The following is a 21,054-nucleotide window of genomic DNA, read 5'->3' on the forward strand; positions in this document are numbered from 1 at the left end:
AGCGACGGGCTCGTGAGCGCGCTGCTCCCTGGACCGCGCCCGGGCCTTAGAGAGGAGGCCCGTAAGGGCTGAGGAAGGAGGGAAGTGGCCCGTTTTCAGCTCCGGAGCGGCTTCGTCTCTTCGGTTCCCGCAGCGCTGAGCATTCGGACCTTTGGGGCAGAACGCAAGACAGTCAACTCGCTGCTCCTCGGACCTGACTGCGTTCTGAGGTGAGCTGAGAGGCCCCTCCCTGTGAGACTGCGTCAGTGCTGGTGACGTCACGCTTACATGACGTCAGTAGTTCTTGCTCTGACCTCTGGCCTGGGCTTGCCTTAAACCTGCCTTGGGCCTCCGCTGAGCGGTGAAGCTAGTGGCTGGAACTGTGCCCTTTCACAAGGAATCAGTTCTGATAGCTTTTAAACTAACGCAGGTGAGTGGATTATAGTACCTGATACTGGTAAAGGTTTATATCTTATCCCCATATCTGATTTTCACACAGTCACACACTTTGCATTTTTTCGCACCTGTATCCTGTGCAAAGCATCTCACGTTGGCGCTAAGGAAACAGCTTCCAAGCAGAGCTCTTCAACTTGGCCATACTACCCAAACTACGTTAGGGTTCCTTAAAAAGTTCTACAGAGAAGGATAAATTTTAGTATATGTGCTGCCAAAGTGAGCACCGAAGAATGTTAAATTAATGTAAATTCTGTTAAAGGCTCTGAACTGATGCACTGTCGTTCAAATTAATTACAAATTCCTTTGACATTTAAGAAGCACCATAAACCCAGCTCATAGTTGTGTCTACTATTCTGAAATTCTGCACACTACCTGCTCAGTTTTTTCTTTTCTCCGTCTTTGTGTGTGATTATTTTACACTAGTCACACTATTTTTTTTTAAAGATTTTCTTTATTTGACAGAGAGAGATCACAAGTAGATAGAGAGGCAGGCAGAGAGAGAGAGAGAGAGAGAGAGAGAGGGAAGCAGGCTCCCCGCTGAGCAGAGAGCCCGATGCGGGACTCGATCGCAGGACCCTGAGATCACGACCTGAGCCGAAGTCAGCGGCTTAACCCACTGAGCCACCCAGGCGTCCCACACTAGTCATGCTATTTAATCATGGATATTCGCATGTCTCTTTACCCTAATGGTGAACTCCCTAAGGCAGAATCTAGGGTTCATTCACCTTTATAATCTTTTCATAAGGGATAGCACAATGATGTTTGTTGAAATGAAGGAACTGTGTGTTTTCAATTTTTTTTGCCAAGCTAGACCTGTTTTGCCGTCACTACCTTTTTTTTTTTTGCCATCACTACCTTTTAATGCAAATCCAATAATCAAATTTTAATGAATGTATAATACACCTGTTCCGTGCTCTCAAAAATATAATTGGATAAAATCAACCCTGTTACCTGTGATACAAGAGAAAATTTTATGTTATGAAGGTGAAAAAGGAAGCAGCGTTCATATCTTTTTGGAGGAATCAGGGAGGCTTCCAGAAGGAGAATGTGATAGTTTTTAATGAATGAGTAGAAGTTAGTAATAAAAAAAAAATGTAGTATGGGGGCACTTGGGTGACTCAGTCAGTTAAGCCATACTTGATTTCGGCTCAGGTCATGATCTCAGGGTTGTGAGACAAGCCCCATAGTGGGCTCTGTGCTTAGGAGGGAGTCTACTGGATTCTCTCTATCTCTCTCTGTCTCTCTGCCTCTCTCCTCGCTGTCTCTCTCATAAATAAATAATTTTTTAAGCATATTACTAACATTGAAACCAACAGACAATGAGAAAGGATTATAAAGTTCACAACCATACCCAAGTAATATAAGAATTACTGAGATAATAAAGGTGGCATCATAAATCAGTGGGCAAAGAAAAACTCAGTAGTGAAGGAGATGTGATTATGGGGGGAAAAATTCCTATGTCCTGCCACAAAAAACAACTACATGTGTAAAAAATAAAACCATAAACTAGAAAACAAATGCAAGTGAAAATTTAATTGATCCAGGGATAGGAAAGAGCCTTTTAATTATGAAAGGGTTAGAAGAAAGTACAAAGGAAGAGATTGACCTGACTATAAAAATGTCATGAAAACACAATGCCAACATTGTAACATATGTCAGACAGAACTTTAAGGTGCTTAACATTTTAAGACCTGGTAATCATAGAAATGCAGATTAAACTTCTATTTTTCACCTATCAGGTTTTTTTTGAAAACTTTTAAGTGCTAGTAGATAAACATCTGCAGTGAGTTTGTTCTTAAACATTGCAGATGGAGTGTAACTTAGTATGACCTTTTTGGTCATAAAAACATTGCATAAAAAATTGCAAAACTTTTGGCAATATACATTTAAGTGAGAGTATATATGTACAGTGTCTAGAACACTAAGAAACTAAACACTAAGTTTAGTTTTCATGTCTGTCATTATTTTTACTATTGTTTTTATTATCAATAACATTATAATATCTTTTAATCAGCACAGTGCCTAGAATAATACCTTAACTTAGTGGATGTTCATTAAATATTTGATTGGATAATTGTCCTTGTCACATAAGAATTTTTTTTCAAAGATTTTATTTATTTATTTGACAGACAGAGATCACAGGTAGGCAGAGAGGCAGGCAGAGAGAGAAAGGGGGAAGCAGGCTCCCCACTGGGAGGAGAGCCAGTTGCGGGACTCGATCCCAGGATCCTGAGATCATGACTTGAGCTGAAAGCAGAGGCTTAAGCCACTGAGCCACCCAGGCGCCCCGTCACATAAGAATTTTATAGGAAAACCTCCTTTCCATTGACCTGTCCTTCCCTCTGCTCATATGCATACCTCTTACTCTCTCTCCAGTATAAATAAATAAAAGCTGAAGCACCTGGGAGGCACAGTCATTCAAGTGTCCAACTCTTGGTTTTGGCTCAGGTTGTGATCTCAGGATAATGGGATCTGAACCCTGCAAGGGACCCTGTACTCACTGCAAAGTCTGCTTGAAACTCTCTCTCCCTCCCTCCTCCCACCACACACTCTCTCTCTCTCTATATAAATAAAATCTTGTTTAAAAAAATCTTTTAAGATGTTCTTTGAGAGAGGGGGAGGGGAGCACAAAGGGAGTGAGAGGGAGAAGTAGACTCCCCGCTGAGCAAAGAGTCCAAGGTGGGTCTCAATCCTAGGGCCCTGAGATCATGACCTGAGCCAAAGGCAGATGCTTAACTGACTGAGCCACCCAGGTGCCCCCACAAAAAATTTTTTTAAAGAATTGTATAGGAAGGGGTCCTGGGTAGCTCAGTGGGTTAAGCCTCTACCTTTGGCTCAGGTCATGATCTCAGGGTCCTAGAACTGAGCCCACGTCTGGCTCCAAGCTCAGAGAGAAGTCTTTCCCTCTCCTTTCCCCCCTCCCTCTGCTCATGCTCTGTCTCTCTCAAATAAATAAGATCTTAAAAAAAAAATGTATTTGGGGAACCTGACTGGCTCAGTCAGTAGAGCCTGCAGCTCTTCATATCAGCATCATGAGTTTGAGCCCCACATTGGGCTTGGAGAATATTAAAAACAATAACAACAACAACAACAAACTTAGTGGCTTAAAACAATGGAAGAATGGAAGTCATGCATTATTTCTCACTCAATTTTGGAGTCAGGAATTCAGGTGGGTTTCAACTGGGCATTTCTGTTTCAGTCTCATGAGATTGCAGTCAGATGTAGGCTAGGGCTGTGGTTGTCTGAAGACTTATCTGGAGTGGAGAACCCACTTCCAAGGCGGTTCTCTCACATGTCTGTCAAGTTGGCTTAGTCTGTTGGCCACATGGGCTTTCCCACAGACAACTTGAGTGTTCCCACAGCACGGCAGCTGCCTTCTTCTGGAGCAAGTGATCGATCTGAAAGACTGAAGCACAAGCTGAAGTGCCTTTTATGACACAACCTTGGGACTCAAACATCACGTCAGCCATGTTCACGGCCAGCCTTGATTGAGTTTGGGCAGGAGAGTAATGAAGGGCATGTGCTGGGGAGTAAGGGTCAGTAGAGGCTATCCTGGGAGCTGGCTACCACAGATGAGGATGATGTTTTTAGCTGGAGCATTGTCTGCTTAAAAGTGTCTGAGACTGGAAGCCCTTATGTGTTCCTTTATAATATTGCTCAAGAAGTTGTTTCTTGGGGCCCCTGTCTGGTTCATTTGGAAAAGCGTGTGACTCTTGATCTCAGGGTTGTAAGTTTGAGTCCCTCATTGGGTGTAGCGATTACTTAAAAAATAAAATCTTAAGGATTGCCTGGGTGGCTCAGTTAAGTGTCTGCCCTCACCTCTGGCCATGATCCCATAGCCCTGGGATGAATCCCTGCATCAGGCTCCCTGCTCAGCAGGGAGTCTGCTTCTCCCTCTCCCTCTTCCTCTTCCTCTCCCTGCCCCTTGTGCTCTCTTGCTTGTGCATGCTGGCCCTTTCTCTCCCTCTCAAATAAATAAGTAAAATCTTTTAAAAAAATAAAATCTTTAAAAAAAAGTATCTTAGTTTCAGCCATGATCTCTCTTCTTACGTCTAGAAAAACAATTCTGTTCAAGACTATTGATTTGATACTGCTCTTTATAGCTTCTTTGAAAATTTCCCTAGTGACAGTACCAGTGACAAAACCATTTTAGTGGTAATAATGCATTTTGGGGGCAAAAGAACATTAGCAAGAGGGCAAGGTGATGATTCATTCCTTTATTCAAGCATCTGTTCTTGTCATTTATCTGATAAAGAGTGGACTAAATTTTATGTGTGGTCGATAGACATATACAGTAACATACACCAGCAATAATTTTACACCTTAATGATTATGCCAGTTAATTATTGCACAGATTTTATATTATTTGGGCTCATTTCCCTTTTGCTGTTCTATTTTCTCGACATAATATTGACATAATAAATCTCATTGATTTAGCAGTTACTATGTGCCAGGTGCTGCACATCTCAGTGATCTTCCAACAAACCTTCAGAGGTGTGGTTATCACCCTTTGTGTAGTAATTAAGTAATGTGTCCAAAATACACGCAGTAACTGACAGGGCTGGGATGCAAACCAAGATCTGGGTCTCTTTCCTGCCTTGAGCATGGATGCTGTTAGTGACTTATCCCCCATACGAATGCCTCCCACCTGAGAGGTCAGAGACGTCCACATTGTTATTCAGACATTTTCAAATTTTTTCTGTAGGTATCTCCCTTCCTATGTTGACAGAATGGTTGAAAGTTATGACTTCAGGGAGAAGTCTTTTTCGGCTTAACAAGAGGAACCAGATATCTGATATGGGACAACCTCCTTCATTTTCTTTTCAGATTATTTACTAAAAAATACCAGACAAGTAGTGATACATTATATAGCTCTTCAGCACCTAACTTTCAGCTAAATTACCTTCCTTGTTGTATGTAAAAAAATAAAATAAAAACTAGTCTGACCAGGGACCCCTGGCTGTCTCATTTGGAAGAGTTATTCTTGATCTCAGGGTTGTAAGTTCGAGCCCCATGTTGGGTGGAGAGATTACTTAAAAAAACAAAAAGTCTGACAAAAAAAAAAAGCAAGCCATTCCCCCCCACACACACAAAAAACATGCCACTTTTTGTTACAATTAATTAACTTCCCATTTTGTTTTTCTGCACATATTAATATAACATGACTTTGAAATAAAGATTAGGAGATTATATATATATATTATATATATTTATATATATATAAATGTATATGTGTATGATATATATAAATATATAAATGTATAAATATATAATATGTATGTATATATGTACGTGTGTGTGTAAATGTATATATGTATATGTATAATACATTTATACATATATAATTATTTATACATATGTATGTATATATAATATATATATTAGGGTGATGAGTTAAGAAACTAATCCAAGCTTAGAGAAAGAATATTTCGGATCTGTTCTGTAAATAACCATTGACTAATACTGGTACGGAGCTGCATTGTCCAATATTTGGTAGCCACTAGCAATATGTGGCTATTTACATTTAAATGAGTTAAAAGTAAATAAAATTTGGAACTCAGTTCTTCATTTGCATTAACCACATTTCAAATGCTCAGTAGCCACCCATGGCTAGTGGCTGCTATCCTGGATGGCCCTGTACCAGAATTTCCAGCATTATAAAAAGTTCAGTGGGTGGGGCGCCTGGGTGGCTCAGTGGGTTAAGCCTCTGCCTTTGGCTTAGGTCATGATCTCAGGGTCCTGGGATCAAGCCCCGCATCGGGCTCTCTGCTCAGCAGGGAGCCTGCTTCCCCCTTTCTCTCTGCCTGCCTCTCTGCCTACTCGTGATCTCTTTCTGTCTGTTGAATAAATAAATAAAATCTTAAAAAATAAGAAGTTCAGTGGGACAGTGCTGGAAGGAAGCAGTAGCATAAGAAAGAATTTCATGGATGAAACAAAATAAGCCAGAACGAACGGCAAGGTCTATAATTATTTTGATCCTATTTCATACTTTCTTCTTGACAATATTCACATTTACATGTTTTATGTGTATGTATTTCTACATTAAAAAAAATAATTATAACTAAATTTCAGTACTTAATGTATTCCAGGAATTGTGCTAAGTGCTTCATCTGAATTAACTCGTTTAATCCTTAGGACAATACTGTGTTTGTTGTGGGAAATTTAGAAAACATAAAAAAGAGAAAGAGAAAACCAACCTTAATCCCCAAACCCAGAGATAATCATTGTTGACATTTTTAGTGGATGCTGTAGTGAGCTGCCCAGATCCCAAGATACAGCGGCCTGGAGTCTTGGCTGCTGACGACTCACACTTGCATTTCTCTCCAAAACTGCCTTCTGTGAAGGAAACTGCCTCATCCTATGTCATGTTCACTCCCTTGGGGAAGCTGAAATCCAATGACTGGTCAGTTGTGTTGGTGCAAGGCACAGGCCCTCAACTGTAACAATCTGGCACATTCAGCCTTGGAATTTCCCATGGGACCAGTTAAAGCCGCTGTGGCAAGTGCCCTGCAGTTCACCTTCCCCTGCCCAGTCCTGCTTCCCTCACAGGCCCTGCTCCTGAGAGTGGTCTTGAGTAAACCACCTATGTGCAAATCCTGGCCTCAGTCAATATTTTCAGAAGGTGAGTTCTAGTTTTTTTTTTTTTCTTTCTGCGGATCTCTGTTTTAAGGTTTTCTGGTTTTTTTTTTTTTTTTAAAGATTTTATTTGTTGGGGCACCTGGGTGGCTCAGTGAGTTAAAGCCTCTGCCTTCAGCTCAGGTCATGATCCCAGGGTCCTGGGATCGAGCCCCGCATTGGGCTCTCTGCTCTGCGGACAGCCTGCTTCCTCCACTTTCTCTCTCTGCCTGCCTCTCTGCCTACTTGTGATCTCTGTCTGTCAAATAAATAAATAAAATCTAAAAAAAAAAAAAAGATTTTATTTATTTATTTGACAGAGAGATAGAGATCACAAGTAAGCAGAGCAGCAGGCAGACGGAGAGAGAAGCAGGCTCTCTGCTGAGCAGGAAGCTGGATATGGGGCTCCATCCCAGGACCCTGGAACCATGACCCGAGCCGAAGACAGATGCTTAACCAACTGAGCCACCCAGGCGCCCTCTGTTTAAGTTTTTAATATCTGTCTAAATTTTACCCCAACAAATTTGATGTTTTCTTATTTATTGTTTTATATGTTAAATTTCTGGTTCATAAGGTTTTATGAATAATTTTGCACACACCTAAGTATTTTTCTGTACTACAATTTTTCTTAAGTTTTATTTATTTAATCTCTGTACAAAGTGGGGCTCAAACTCACAACCCCAAGATCAAGAGTCACAGGCTCTTCCGAATGAGCCATCCAGGCACCCCTGTACCACAATTTTTAACAGCCACCTGGAATTCATTTGGCACATCATAGTCGGTTAATCTTGTATTTTCTCAGATATATTGGTGTTTCCTGGTTTTTACCGTGGCAGACCCTGGATCTCAGCAGGCCAACACCCATTCCCAATTTTCCTCCTACTCCACTGCCTGTAGGATAGGAAAACTAAATATTCCCATATAGTTTGTTTTCCTCATCTTTCTTACAACTAGGGCTAGTATCAGTTCTAGTCATCAGGAAGTAAGGTGTAGATTACTGAGGTTGAGGGGAAGTTCCAGGAAAGGGAGGCGTACATATATTGCCTTCTAGATAAAATGGGATAGCCCAAACTGGTACCATTTCTTGCCTGTTCTTTCTGCTTTGTGAGCAGTGAGATGTCTAGAGCTGTAGTAGCCAGCTTTCATCCATGAAGGAAAAGTCAAGAAAATTCAAGGCTTTTGACCTTGAGAAAATTGAACATTTAAACCAATGCCAGCAATGACCTATCTTTGGATTTCTTGTTATGATGAGAAAGAACATTTTTTTTAACCTACTTGTGTTTGGATTTCCTGTTACTTACAGCTGAAATCATTTATAAACATCACTGTTCCTGACATTCATGATTAGAAGTAATGCAGTGATGAACATTGTGGGTAAATACTTGAATAGCAACAACTTAATGTAAAAATCAGGAAGAGAATTAGGATCTTGCATTTACAACGTTTCTTCTCCTTGACCAGACGCAGCTCTGTCCTTAACTTGCCCACTTTCTTTTTGTGAAGACCAGAAAAATAGCATACATAGGCTTCCTAAATTTTTCCAAAAGACAGTAATATTTGGGAGAGGAAATAGACCTTCTATACATCAGAAAGTTATCTCTTCAAATAGGATGTTTTTAGCAAATACACTGAACCATGGTGTTCACATCCACTAATACAGAATCAGCAAGGGTTTTCGGAGCAAGTATTGTGTGCATTTTAGACTAAGTCATGAATTAACTCTCCACACATTTGACTGGAAATCATTACTATCCCTAGAGTTGGGATATTTTATCCTCTCAGAATAAACATGGAGATTCAAAGAAGCTGAACTGAACTACCGTTTGAAGTGGAAAAGAGCAGTGTTGATTGCAAAATAGATACTGAAATTGTGTTTGATTTCTGTTTTCTAGTGGCAGGCACTAGACAATGCAAAACCTGAATCTGGTGAATCTATTTCCCACTTACTCATGCAGTCCTGAGGCTGTTTCTAATTCTGCAGCCCAGAAAGCTCAAGTTGAGGCTGGTTCTGGTTCAAAGTAAAGGCATGGGGATGATTTTTTGGTATCGTAGTGAATCAGAGTATCTAAGACCTGAAGTGTACCAAGTTAAAGATGTCCTGGCTCATTCCTATTAGTGTGCTTAGGATGGAAGAGAGCTCCAGGTCTGGCCAGACTTCTTGCAGTTGTTCCAGACTGCACTGCCATTTGTGAGCATAGACTAAAACTGAACTTGCATAAGCAGCAGAGTGAAAAAGCAACGCAAGGATATCATATATCGAATAAGGTTGTAATATCCACATTATACAAAGAAGTCTTACAACACAGCAACAAAGAACATATATCCTGATTTTATTTTTTCCTTTTTTTAGTTTTAGGTAGGCTCCACACCCAGCGTGGGGCTTGAACCCATGACCTTGAGATCAAGAATGATATATTCTACCAACTGAGCCAGCCAGGCACCACATATATCCCAGTTTCACAATGGGCAACGAACATAAACGAATGGGCAATAAGCGTATGAAACAATGTTCAGTGTCACCGATAAAAACCACAGTGAAATGTCACCTTGTACTCATTAGGATAGCTCCAAACAAAAAGCTAGAAAATGACAAGTGTTATAAAGGATGTGGAGAAACTAGAATCCTTTTGCACTGCTGGTAGGAATATAAAGTAGTGCATCCCCTATGGAAAACAGTGTGGTGGTTCTTCAGAAAGTTAAGAATTAGAATTACCATATGACCGAGGAATCCCACTTCTGGGTATACATCCAAAAATTGAAAGCAAGATCTTGAAGAGATGTTTATGTACCCATGTTTATAACAGCACTATTCACAATAGCCAAGAGGTGGGAGCAACCCAGATATCCATAAACAGGAATGGATAAACAAAATGTGTCATATCCATACAATGGAATATTATTCAGCCTTAGAAAGGAAGGAAGGAAGGAAATCCTGTCACATGCAACAGCGTGGATTTTGAGGACGTTATGTTAGGTGACATGAGCTAGTCACAAAAAATCAAATCCCGTGTGATTCCACTTACATGGGGTATCCAGAGTAGTCAGATTTATAGGGACAGAGAATAGAATGGTGGTTGCCAGGGGCCAGGAGAGGAGGGGAAGGGGAGAAGAATGGGGACTGACTAAAAAGCGTAGAGTTTCAGTTTTGCAAAATGGGAATGTCTGGAGGTGGCTGCACAGCATGTGAATACACTGAGCACGGAGGAGGGGAAGGGAGGGGAGGCGGAGATCATGAGTGGCCCACAACGCTTAACGTATTTACTATCTTGGCCCACTACAGAAGTTTACTAACCCCCGCAAGCTCTATTATTCGTGGCTAGTTGTACATTTTCATGTTTTATTGATACGTTAGGACAAGAAGTGGGAACCACTCACACCCTTTTAAGCAAAAAGGGATTTAATACAGAAATCAGGAGCTTAGCAAATCATTGGATAGGGTGGTTGGGTCCCTTATGGGGTCTCCAGGAATGATTCCCAGGACAAGACTGCTGTTCTGGCCTCCGGGGGGGAGGGGTGGCCTGCTACCTCAGAAGTAAGCGAAAAGGTGGTGATCAGTGGACTCCGATGGTGCTGTGGAGTTCAAAGACATGCCCCTGTAGCTGTGATCCAAGGTCAGGAAGCCCCGCTGGCCCTGGGACGACCTCTCAATGCCTAGGGAGTTAGTACCTGGACACTGAAAAATAATGGCTATGGGAAAACCCGATGGATCCACAGGTGAGTTTGCAGCAGAAACAAAGCGCATGGCTCCAGCCTTGGGTCCATCTTTCGAGTGCTTCTCATTGGCTAAAGCAGAACCCTCGCTGCAGGGAGATGGGGGAAATGTGCTTTTCCCTTCTTTAACCCCTGCAGGATCCAAAGACACACATAGAGGTTTAGAGTGGATGCTGAGAACCAGTTCAGAGCACCCACCACAGATGGTTGGTGGCTTCAGGCTCATTCCGACTCTTCTCATCTTTAGCCAACTTCTTATTCTTTTATTTGAGAAACCTTCTCTGACACTCCCTTCCCTACCTCCGCCATTACCAGACAGGATGCCGCCGTAGCTCTAAGCTCTGGCTCTGCTCCATCTGTGCCGCTCCATGTTGGAACAGCCTGCTTTCTTTGTCTACTGGATTGCAAGCTCCTTGAAAGCCCAAACTCAGCCTTACTCATTATTGTGTAAGTAATTGGTGCATACTTGTTGAGAGTAATAGTGTCTGTGTTATAACATTGCAAATAGCATCTCTTCTGTTTTTGTCGTTCCATCTTCCTGTGTGCTGATATCTGTATACAGTGAAAGCTCAGTACTTGTTAACTTTCTGGCTTTCATTTAGGCTAAGCAAAGAGAAATTTCACTAATGCTCTATATGTCTGTATTCTTTTTTTTTAAAGATTTTTAAAAATTTATTTGACACAGAGAGAGATCACAAGTAGGCAGAGAGGCAGGCAGAGAGAAAGAGGGAAGCAGGCTCCCTGATGAGCAGAGAGCCCAAGGCAGGACTCCATCCCAGGACCCTGAGATCATGACCTGAGCGGAAGGCAGAGGTTTAACCCGCTGAGCCACCCAGGCACCCCTGTCTATATTCTTAATTGACTCAGTGTACTTATATACGTTAATGAATACTATGGAACAGCTAATATTTGACCAGTTACAGCATATGTGTTTAAGTATATACACTGAAGTATGTGTCCTATTAGGTAGACACTACTTTTATCCGCATTTTATAGATTAAGAAACTGTGGCTTAGGTAAGGTTAGTAGGTTATTTACATTTACACCAAGTGACAGAACTGGGACTCACATCATGGTCTGGCTAATACCAGAAACTGTGCTCTTAGCCATGATGGTGATGATGAGATGATGATTATTTTACCAGTGACAGTTGATGGTCCCAGATGTTGTGGTAGGCATTTAAAATTTTTATTTATTTGTTTTTAGAGAGAGAGCGAGAGAGAGCACACAAGCGTGAGTTGGGGCGGGGGGCAGAAGGAAAGAATCTCAAGCAGACTCCACCAAGCCCAGAGCTTGATGCAAGGTTTAGTCCCACAACCCTGAGATCGTGACCTGAGCTGAAATCAGGAGTCGGACACTCCTGAATGAGCCACTGGCACCTCTGTGTTAGGCATTTACATGTGTTATCTTAAGCACTATATTTCCTTGCATCAAATTGATGCTTACTAGTTGTTGCATGTGGTGAGGTAGAAAAACCTCTTAATATCTGTGGGCTCTGCCACTAATTCATTGTGTGACTTCAGGCAAGCTACAAGCCCTTCTGAGCTCCAGTTTTCTTTTCTGCAAATCAGTGAATGATTTTTAAAACACTTCTAGTTCTAAAATTCTAAAACTCTGAATCAATTCTACTTTGTTTTTCATCCCATAATTTTTACTTCTGTATAGTAAGACTTTTCTCACTCTCTGAATTCTAAGTTCCTATAGGATCTTGATTTTGTTTTATTGTTTTCTCACATCTTCAAGGTACCTAGCTAGTCCAGTGCTCAGCATAAAACACAACAGCCTCATGGAGGTGTATATGGAGATATATAAATTGAGATCTGTCCAGAGGGAACTATCTATCTTCACAAGAAGTTGAACTTATTGTCATATGTTACCTTCCTTTGGAGATGCCATTCAGCTATAACTTGGGGCTATCTCAGAGATACCTGTAGTCAGCACCTTTGGAAACTTTTCTGTAGTCAGAGATAAGATTCTTATCCTTGAAGTAAAGTTGTGGTCACTGCCTAAGCATCTCCTCCTGTGACCGAATATAGAAAGGTTTCTTTTATGAAAATTGTGCTGGGTGCCTCATTCCCGGTCTGTGGATAATGCCAGATATGGTAGGGTGTTTTCAACAGGGAGGCCATTTTTATTCTTTATCCTATCTCTTATAGGACTATCAGAAACTCACAAGTCATTCCATAGCTTTTCTTTTACTTATTAGAAAATGAAGTAAAAAAAAAAAAATAGGAAAGAAAGAAAAAAGAACTAGAATTCTCCCCCAAACCTATGGATGACTTATGCACAATGCAAAAATGATTCTGAAACTTTGACTTTACATCTGTCCTTCAGATAGTCTTAAGAAAAACAGTACCTTAAATATAGATCAAATGGGAAAGTTAAGCCAAAAAGCATGTGAACAGGGAAAAATAATAAGTGACTTTTAAAATAGTTCTTTTTAGCTGTTATTTTACATTCTCGGGGAAGGGCAAAATTCACTTCTTAGGTAAATGGAGCTTTTGCTTGAGAAAGAATATAAAAGGTTGGCCTTTTGGTGTGGTTGATTCATATAGAAGGAGATGTGACAATGAGAATTACATTGCTCAGAATAATAGAATTTCAGAGGTTGGACCTGAAGAGCTCAGGAAAGCGATGGAGAAGAAAGTCTGAGCAAAATGGCAGCAAGCAGGCCCTGAGAAGAAAAAAAAACAGAAATTCCTTGTGTTGAAAATGGCCAAAGAACTTTCAGGTACTTACATTTCCTGTCCTATGCTGTATTATACTACCTCCTCTGTTACTCCTCAGCTTTCATTAAAAGTCTGTAATAAGGGGTGCCTGGGTGGCTCAGTGGGTTAAAGCCTCTGCCTTCGGCTCAGGTCATGATCCCAGGGTCCTGGGATCCAGCCCCACATCGGGCGCTCTGCTCTGCAGGGAGCCTGCTTCCTCCTCTCTGTCTGCCTGCTTCTCTGCCTAGTTGTGATTTCTCTCTGTCAAATAAATAAAATATTAAAAAAAAAAAGTCTGTAATAAACAATCCCATATGTATAATGGTGCTTGGGGAATAAATGAGAGGAGGGGACAATGGCACAGCTAGGATGAAGTGGGACACAGAGAAAAAAGGAACTATGATCAAGGATTTTTTCCTTAACCTTGGGGAATATTCCTGATATTAGCAGATTGGATGAATTTAGAAACCTAGGACACTTGAGGTCCTTGCAAACAATGCAGGAAGAATTGAAGCCTGATCCAGAGCAGGGGGACAGCCCCCAAACTGGGCAGGGTCAGCACAGATGGGTCCACGTGCTTTTGGTTTGGTTGTCTTCAAGGAAAGAATATAGACTAGAAAGGAAAGAAAGACTCAGAGAGAATCCATAGAGAAAATTGGAGACCACCATTAAAACCATTCATTCAAGTAGAGAAACTACATATTTAAAAATAATAACAACAACTAGTAGAACTCTCTAACCAGTTCAGATGTGGATCTGTGCATTTCTTAGTAACTGTCACCATGGTAGCGAGGCAGTTTGACAAGGGCGCCTTCTTAGCACACAGGCCATATGAAAGGGAGAGATAACAGCTAATCATGTATGGTCTTGTACACTTTTTATTTAACTGTGCAGACCATGTATTCCTGACTATTAGCCTCTGACACGTCTCTCCCTAATAGCATCAAGCACAATGCTAGGAATCTAGTAGGCACACCGACATATGCACTGATTGGCTGAATTAAAGGAAAGGTGTTTCTGCTGTGTCTTCCTTTCCAAGAATGTCAACTGGCCAGGAATTTGATTTTGTCTGGGGGATCAAAACTAGGCCGTTTTCTTGACTGCGCTGGCCCGACATGGATTTCAGGTTGAGGGGGTGAAAGGACAGTGATTAGGTGTTCTCACTACTGAATTATTGGAAGACTAACACGGGAGTGCTAAATAGGAAAGTGAAGGTAGAAACATGAGGCAGTTCAAGGCCGGGAAGCGTTGTGTAGGACTTCCATGCAGCGCTGCTTCCCGAGTACAAACATAACTTCGGCAGCGGTTCCTGCAGTGTTTAACATCAGGCCTGGGAGAATATCCGGAGGACAAGGATTCCACCATTCTGGCTTCAAACTGAGAAAGCTTTTTAAGCCCCTAACCCCACCTTACACCCAATTCACACTCACCCTGGGAAGTCTCATTACAGCCCCTTGAATTAATGATAATCTTTTACTATAGCCTTTTCTCTGATGCGTTCTTACATTTCATTTTCATTGTCATCTGCATAATTGCTCTGCATTTCGGTTACTTCCATTTCTATTCTTAACATTTCATTATTTCACATTTTCTTATAAAAGTACTTAAATGTAGGCACACCCTCTTTATTTTAATAGCCAGCATATCCATGTTGGCGGCTTTAAATTCTGAGTTCCTACAGTTTCAGCAGATCTTCAGTGTGTGCCTGTCTTCAGTTTACAGATTGATATTCTACTCGTGTTTGAGACTGAAATCAGCTGTAAGAATTTGTCTTTGGAATTCTTCAGCAGTAGCTTCCTGTGGATAAAACCCAAATGTGACCCATTGGGTGGGTCAACCATGGAGGCATGATTATGCTACCACCCTCTCTGGGATAAACTGAGCAGAACCAACCTCCCAACCTCATGTGGACCAGTCACTATTCCCAGAAAGGAGCAGGTTAAATCCTTCCAAACCTGCTAAGGAATTTGACCTAGTTCCTTGAAACTAGAGTGTAACTTGAAAATATAATTGGTTGCGAATGTGTTTCTTTCTTCCTCAAAATTACTTTTGAACCCCTGTGAGACAGAGAAAAAGGCATTTCTCTTTACATAGATTCAGACCACCACTGTTGATAAACTGGACTAATTCCATATGAAACTTGGGGAGCAGACTAATAATGTGACTTCATTTTATCAAAGGAATGATTAGGCCTCTAGTTGTGAAAGTCAACAAATACACAGTTGATGGGCTTATAGCATCCAAGTCTCCTCTCGGATTTTTTTTTGCCAATGTGTTTAGCACAATGCTAGACACAAGTGCTCAGTGAATGTTTGTTGAATGAGTGAATGAATGAGTGAACGAATGAATGAAAAGCCCTTCATAGTCTGATTCCTACCTGCTCTTCCAGTTGTATTTTCTTACTGTCTTCCTTCTAAAAAAAAATATATATATATATGTATATATATATATATATTTTTTTTTATATACACACATATATAGGGACTCCTGGGTGGCTCAGTAAAGCATCTGCCTTCGGTTCTCATTATGGACCAGGTTCCTTGGATCCAGTCCCACACAGGGCTCCTTGCTCAGCAGGGAGTCTGCTTCTCCCTCTTCCTCTGCCTGCCCCTCCCCCTCCTTGTACTCTCTCTGTCTCTGTGCCAATAAATAAATAAAATCTTTAAAAAAAAAAAATAAAATAAAAATATATAGATAGTAGTTTACACTCTGGCAAAATAGCTGTTCAGTTTGCCAAAAACCTCTCCTGCTTTCCCACTTCTGTACTTTGTCGTTCCTGTACCAAATGCTCTTCTCTCATATCCCAGACCATGAGAAAATGTTACTGTTTCTCATCTCAAATGCCGCTTCCTTCATAAAAATTTTACTGATTATTTCAGTAAGAGAAAAGCCTTTTTCACCTGATAACTCACAAACTTCATACCTCCTGGTCATTTATTATCAACCGCCTTATAATTATTTTTGTGTCTAGCTTCTTCCCCTTGCTATATAGTAAGCTTCTTGAAGGCAGACACGGGGTTGTCTTATTCCTTACAGTGACTAGCACATGGTTGATGCTCAGTGACTAGTTGCTGGAATAATTATAGTAACCAGTTTTGCTAATGGTGAACTATGAACTCCAGCAAACTTTTTTTTAATCATTTTTAATAAAAATGTTGTTCTCATATATGAACAGTATTTGAGCTCCAGAACTAGATTGTAAATGTATCTTTGTCAACATTTTCTTTCTAGTTCATTCTGTAGGAGATTGAAGCATTCATTTAGACTCTTCCTTTGTGTTTTAAATGATTGTGGACTTGTTTGGTTCTTTTTTTTTTTTTCAAAGATTTTATTTATTTGACAGAGATCACAAGTAGGCAGAGAGACAGGCAGAGAGAGAAGGGGAAGCAGGCTCCCTCCCGAGCAGAGAGCCCGATGCGGGGCTGCATCCCAGGACCCTGAGACCACGACCCAAGCGGAAGGCAGAGGCTTAACCCACTGAGCCACCCAGGTGCCCCTTGTTAGTTCTTTTAGTGACACTATTAACATCATTAAAATTCATATCTTGTGCTCCTCAAAGAAAATCTTTTCTTTTTGCTTACGTATATATAGATCGTTAAATTCTAAACTCCTCCATTCATTCCTTCGTTCTTGCCTACATTACTAAAAGGTGGCAGTTTGTCCATTCATCCATTTGCGAATGAGACAAAGGTCTTCATAGAGGTCTGCATAGTATTAAACGTTTCTTTCTACAGATGACCTCTTCTTGACACATAATGGTAAAACCAAAGATTCTCTTCCATTTTTTTTTTTTTTTAATTAACTATCACCACCTGCAAGGCAGAGAGAGAGAGGAAATGGAGCACAAATTATCTCAGAATTGAGCCTGGAAGTTATTTGAGAACCTAACCTCTTGAAAGCAGAAACCCTGCTATGTGCTTTATTTCCTAAAATTTTTAGCCTTCCTGAAGAAGGTTTGTAATACCTCATTTGGGAGATTCTAAGGACTTAAGCCAAAAGATACAAAGAAGTGGTTAAGATTGTCCTTCACAAAATTTGGGACAGTCTTTATTCTGATCAGTGCAGTCCTAGATTACAACTTTCTTAGGCTCTTAAAAGCATTATTCCTAAAATGAGTGCTCCTCCAGTCAAGCTTTCACCAGTTTTTCATTTTATTTTATTTTATTTTACTCTTTTTTTTTAAGATTTTATTTTAAGTAATCTCTGCACCCAACATCAAGATCAAGAGTCACATGCTCCACCAACTGAGCCTGGGGGAGCCAGCCAGGCTCCCATTTAAGAAAAAAATTTTTTTTAAGATTTTATTTATTTATTTGACACACAGAGAGAGAGATCACAAGTAGGCAGAGAGGCAGGCAGAGAGAGAGGGAGAACCAGGTTCCCCTCTAAGCAGAGAGCCCAATGTGGGGCTCGATCCCAGGACCCTGAGATCATGACCCAAGCCAAAAGCAAAGGCTCAACCCACGGAGCCACCCAGGCACCCCATAAAAAAATTTTTTTTAAGAAGAAAAATTTAGATTGAGGAATTTCAGCTAGCTAGCCAGCTCTTCTAAAAGAAGAGAAATAGGGGCGCCTGGGTGGCTCAGTGGGTTAAAGCCTCTGCCTTCAGCTCAGGTCATGGTCCCAGGGTCCTGGAATCGAGCCCCGCATTGGGCTCTCTGCTCAGCAGCGAGCCTGCTTCCTCCTCACTCTCTGCCTGCCTCTCTGCCTACTTGTGATCTCTGTCTGTCAAATAAATAAATAAAATCTTAAAAAGAAAAAAAAAGAAAAGAAGAGAAATAGACAAAATGATTGTTTCCCTGGGAAGCTTGGCTGGGACCAAGTAAAAGTCTTCACAGCCTTGAGTCTATGCAAGAACCCCGTACTGGAAAGAATGTGAGTCTGAGTGTGTCTGAGCATGTGGGCTGAGTTCCTGGCTTTAATTACAAACCACCAGGTTGATGGTAGTTTCTCATTGCTTACATCACACGTCTCTAAGACATCTAGACCCCCTCACCAGCAAGTCCCAACAACAAAGGCCTGCCTGACTACAGTCATCTTCCAGCTCTTCTAAATTGAATTTTCCAAGTTCAAAGAGCCGAATCCCCTTTTAAGCTTCTGGGAGGAACCAGTTTATCTGGTCTCTACAGCAGAGGCTGGCAACTACCACCTGCCTGTAGTGTGTTAATATTTATTCTATAACAGCTTTATTGAGATAACATTCACATACCATACAATTCCTCCTTATACAGTGCAATTCATTGGTGCTTAGTATATTTACTGAGTTGTGCTATCATCACAATTAATTTTGTAACATTGTCATCATACACCCCCAAAATCCCACACCCATACGCAGTCACTTCCCCTGTTCCCCTCTAACTGTAATTATCACTAATCCTATATTTTTCTTTATAGATCTTCCTATTCTGGCATTTCATGTAAATGAAATCATGAAACATGTGGTCCTTTAGGACGGATTTCTTTCACTTGGCATATATTCAGGATTCAGCCATATAGCACATCAATACTTCATTTCTTTTTATTACCAAGTAATTTATTGCATGGATGTTTCCACATTTTGGTTATGAGTAATGCTGTCATGAATTTTTTGTATGATATTTTGTGTGGATACATGTTTTCATTTCTCTTGGGTATATACCTAGAAGTGGAATTTCGGGATCGTAGTGTAACTCTATGTTTAACCTTTCAGACTGTTTTCCAAGGCTGCTGTGACGTTTTACATTCTCACCAGTAATGTGTGAGGGTGCCAATTTTGCCAAGAACCGCTATTATCTTTTTATAAAGCCAACGAGGGGGTGAGAAGTGGTATCTCATTGTGGTTTTATTTTGCATTTCTCTAATCTGAAGCCAATTTTTTATAGTCTGAAAACTAAGAAGGGTTTTTACATTTTTTACGTGTTGAGAAAAATATTTCATGATACTTGAAAATTATCTGAAATTTAAATTTCAGTTTCTATAAATAGAGTTTTATTGGAATATAGCCACACCCACTCATTGTGTATTGTTTGTGGCTGCTTTTCTCCCTACAGTGGAGTTAAGTAGTTACAACAACGACTATATGGCCTACAAAGCTGAAAATATTTACCATCTGACCATTTACAGAGAACATTTATAAACCCTGATATTCAGTATAGTTGGATAAGACCATCTGGGGAAAGAAGGAGGAAATGTGACTGCCTTGTGGAAATGAATTTTTTTTTTCTCTTTCCCTCTCTCCCAACTTCTCTCTTTCTTTCTTTCAAGTAGGCTCCACACCCAGCATTGGGCTGAAAAACTCACAACCCTGAGATCAGGAGTCACATGCTCTACCAACTGAACCAGCCAGGAGCCCTGGATTTGTTTTATTCCTTAATGAAAATAGAATGCAACCTGGCAGAACAAGGAGAAAAATCAGGATATTTTGGAATTTAGGTAGACCACCGTATTTTCACCTGGATCACTATTATAAGATCTTTCCAAATCTGGGCTCTCCCCTTCTTACAAATTTCTCATAGAATTCTGTTCCTAATCTGCTGCTCTGATCATACATTGTTTATCAGAATCCTCTAAGGGTTTCCCACAGCCGCAGGCTCTTAGGACCATTTAACCAGGGTCTGTATGATCTGACAGCATCCTAATTTTCCAGCACTCACCTTTCCTTTTTTTTCTTCTTCTCATGAACTGAAACCAGCAGTCAGATGTTCCACCAACTGAGCCACCCAGGGACCCCAATACTCACCTTTGACTAGACCTTTGACTAAACCACCCAGCCAGAATTTCAGGATGCTGTGTTTGCTTTTCTTTCTTTCTTTCTTTCTTTCTTTCTTTCTTTCTTTCTTTCTTTCTTTCTTTCTTTCTTTCTTTCTTTTTTAAGTAGGCTCCACATGGAGCCCAACATGGGGCTTGGACTCAGGACCCTGAGATCAAGACCTGAACTGAACCCAGAAGTCTGACACTTAACGACCTGAGCTACCCAGGCTCCCTCAGGATTCTGTGTTTTCATTCATAGTTTCTCTTCTACATGGAATGCTTTTCTCCTTTCCAAACCCTAGATACACTTTATTATTGTTACTGTGAAATGTTTCAAGTATACAGAGAAGTAAAGAGAATAATACAGGAATATCTGTGCACTCACCAACCACCGAGCTTTGTCAAATCTTACCATTTTCCATGTTCTGTACTGTTAAAAAATTATCACAGACTTAGATATCTTTAAAATCTCCTCAAATACAGAATCTTCTAAATAGGCCTCCTTGAGACTATGTTAAGCAAAATAAATCAAGCAGGGAAAGACAATTATCATATGGTTTCACTTATTTGTGGAACATAAGGAATAGCATGGAGGACATTAGGAGAAGGAAGAGAAAAATGAAGGGGGGGAAATTGGAGAGGGAGATGAACCATGAGAGACTAGGGACTCCGGGAAAGAAACTGAGGGTTTTAGAAAGGAGGGGAGTAAGGGGATGGGTGAGCCTGGTAATGAGTGTTAAGGAGAGCACAGATTGCATGGAGCATTGGGTGTTTTACTCAAACAATGAATCATGGAACACTACATTAAAAACTAATGATGTACTGTATGGTGACTAATATAACATAATAAAACAAT

The 21,054-nt window shown here is 40.7% G+C and overlaps 1 long non-coding RNA gene across 2 annotated transcripts in view; it reads left to right on the plus strand.

Annotated features, from left to right (window-relative positions):
• The first annotated feature begins 86 nt into the window (after nucleotides 1–86).
• The window catches only part of LOC123947186, a 120,055-nt gene continuing 99,087 nt past the window's right edge, over nucleotides 87–21,054 (plus strand). For both annotated transcript variants that reach the window (XR_006819716.1, XR_006819717.1), the window contains exon 1: nucleotides 87–209. This is a non-coding gene — a long non-coding RNA (uncharacterized LOC123947186). The remainder of the gene's footprint in view (nucleotides 210–21,054) is intronic.

The sequence above is a fragment of the Meles meles genome, chromosome 7 (genome assembly GCF_922984935.1).
Source record: "Meles meles chromosome 7, mMelMel3.1 paternal haplotype, whole genome shotgun sequence".
Classification (NCBI taxonomy): domain Eukaryota; kingdom Metazoa; phylum Chordata; class Mammalia; order Carnivora; family Mustelidae; genus Meles; species Meles meles.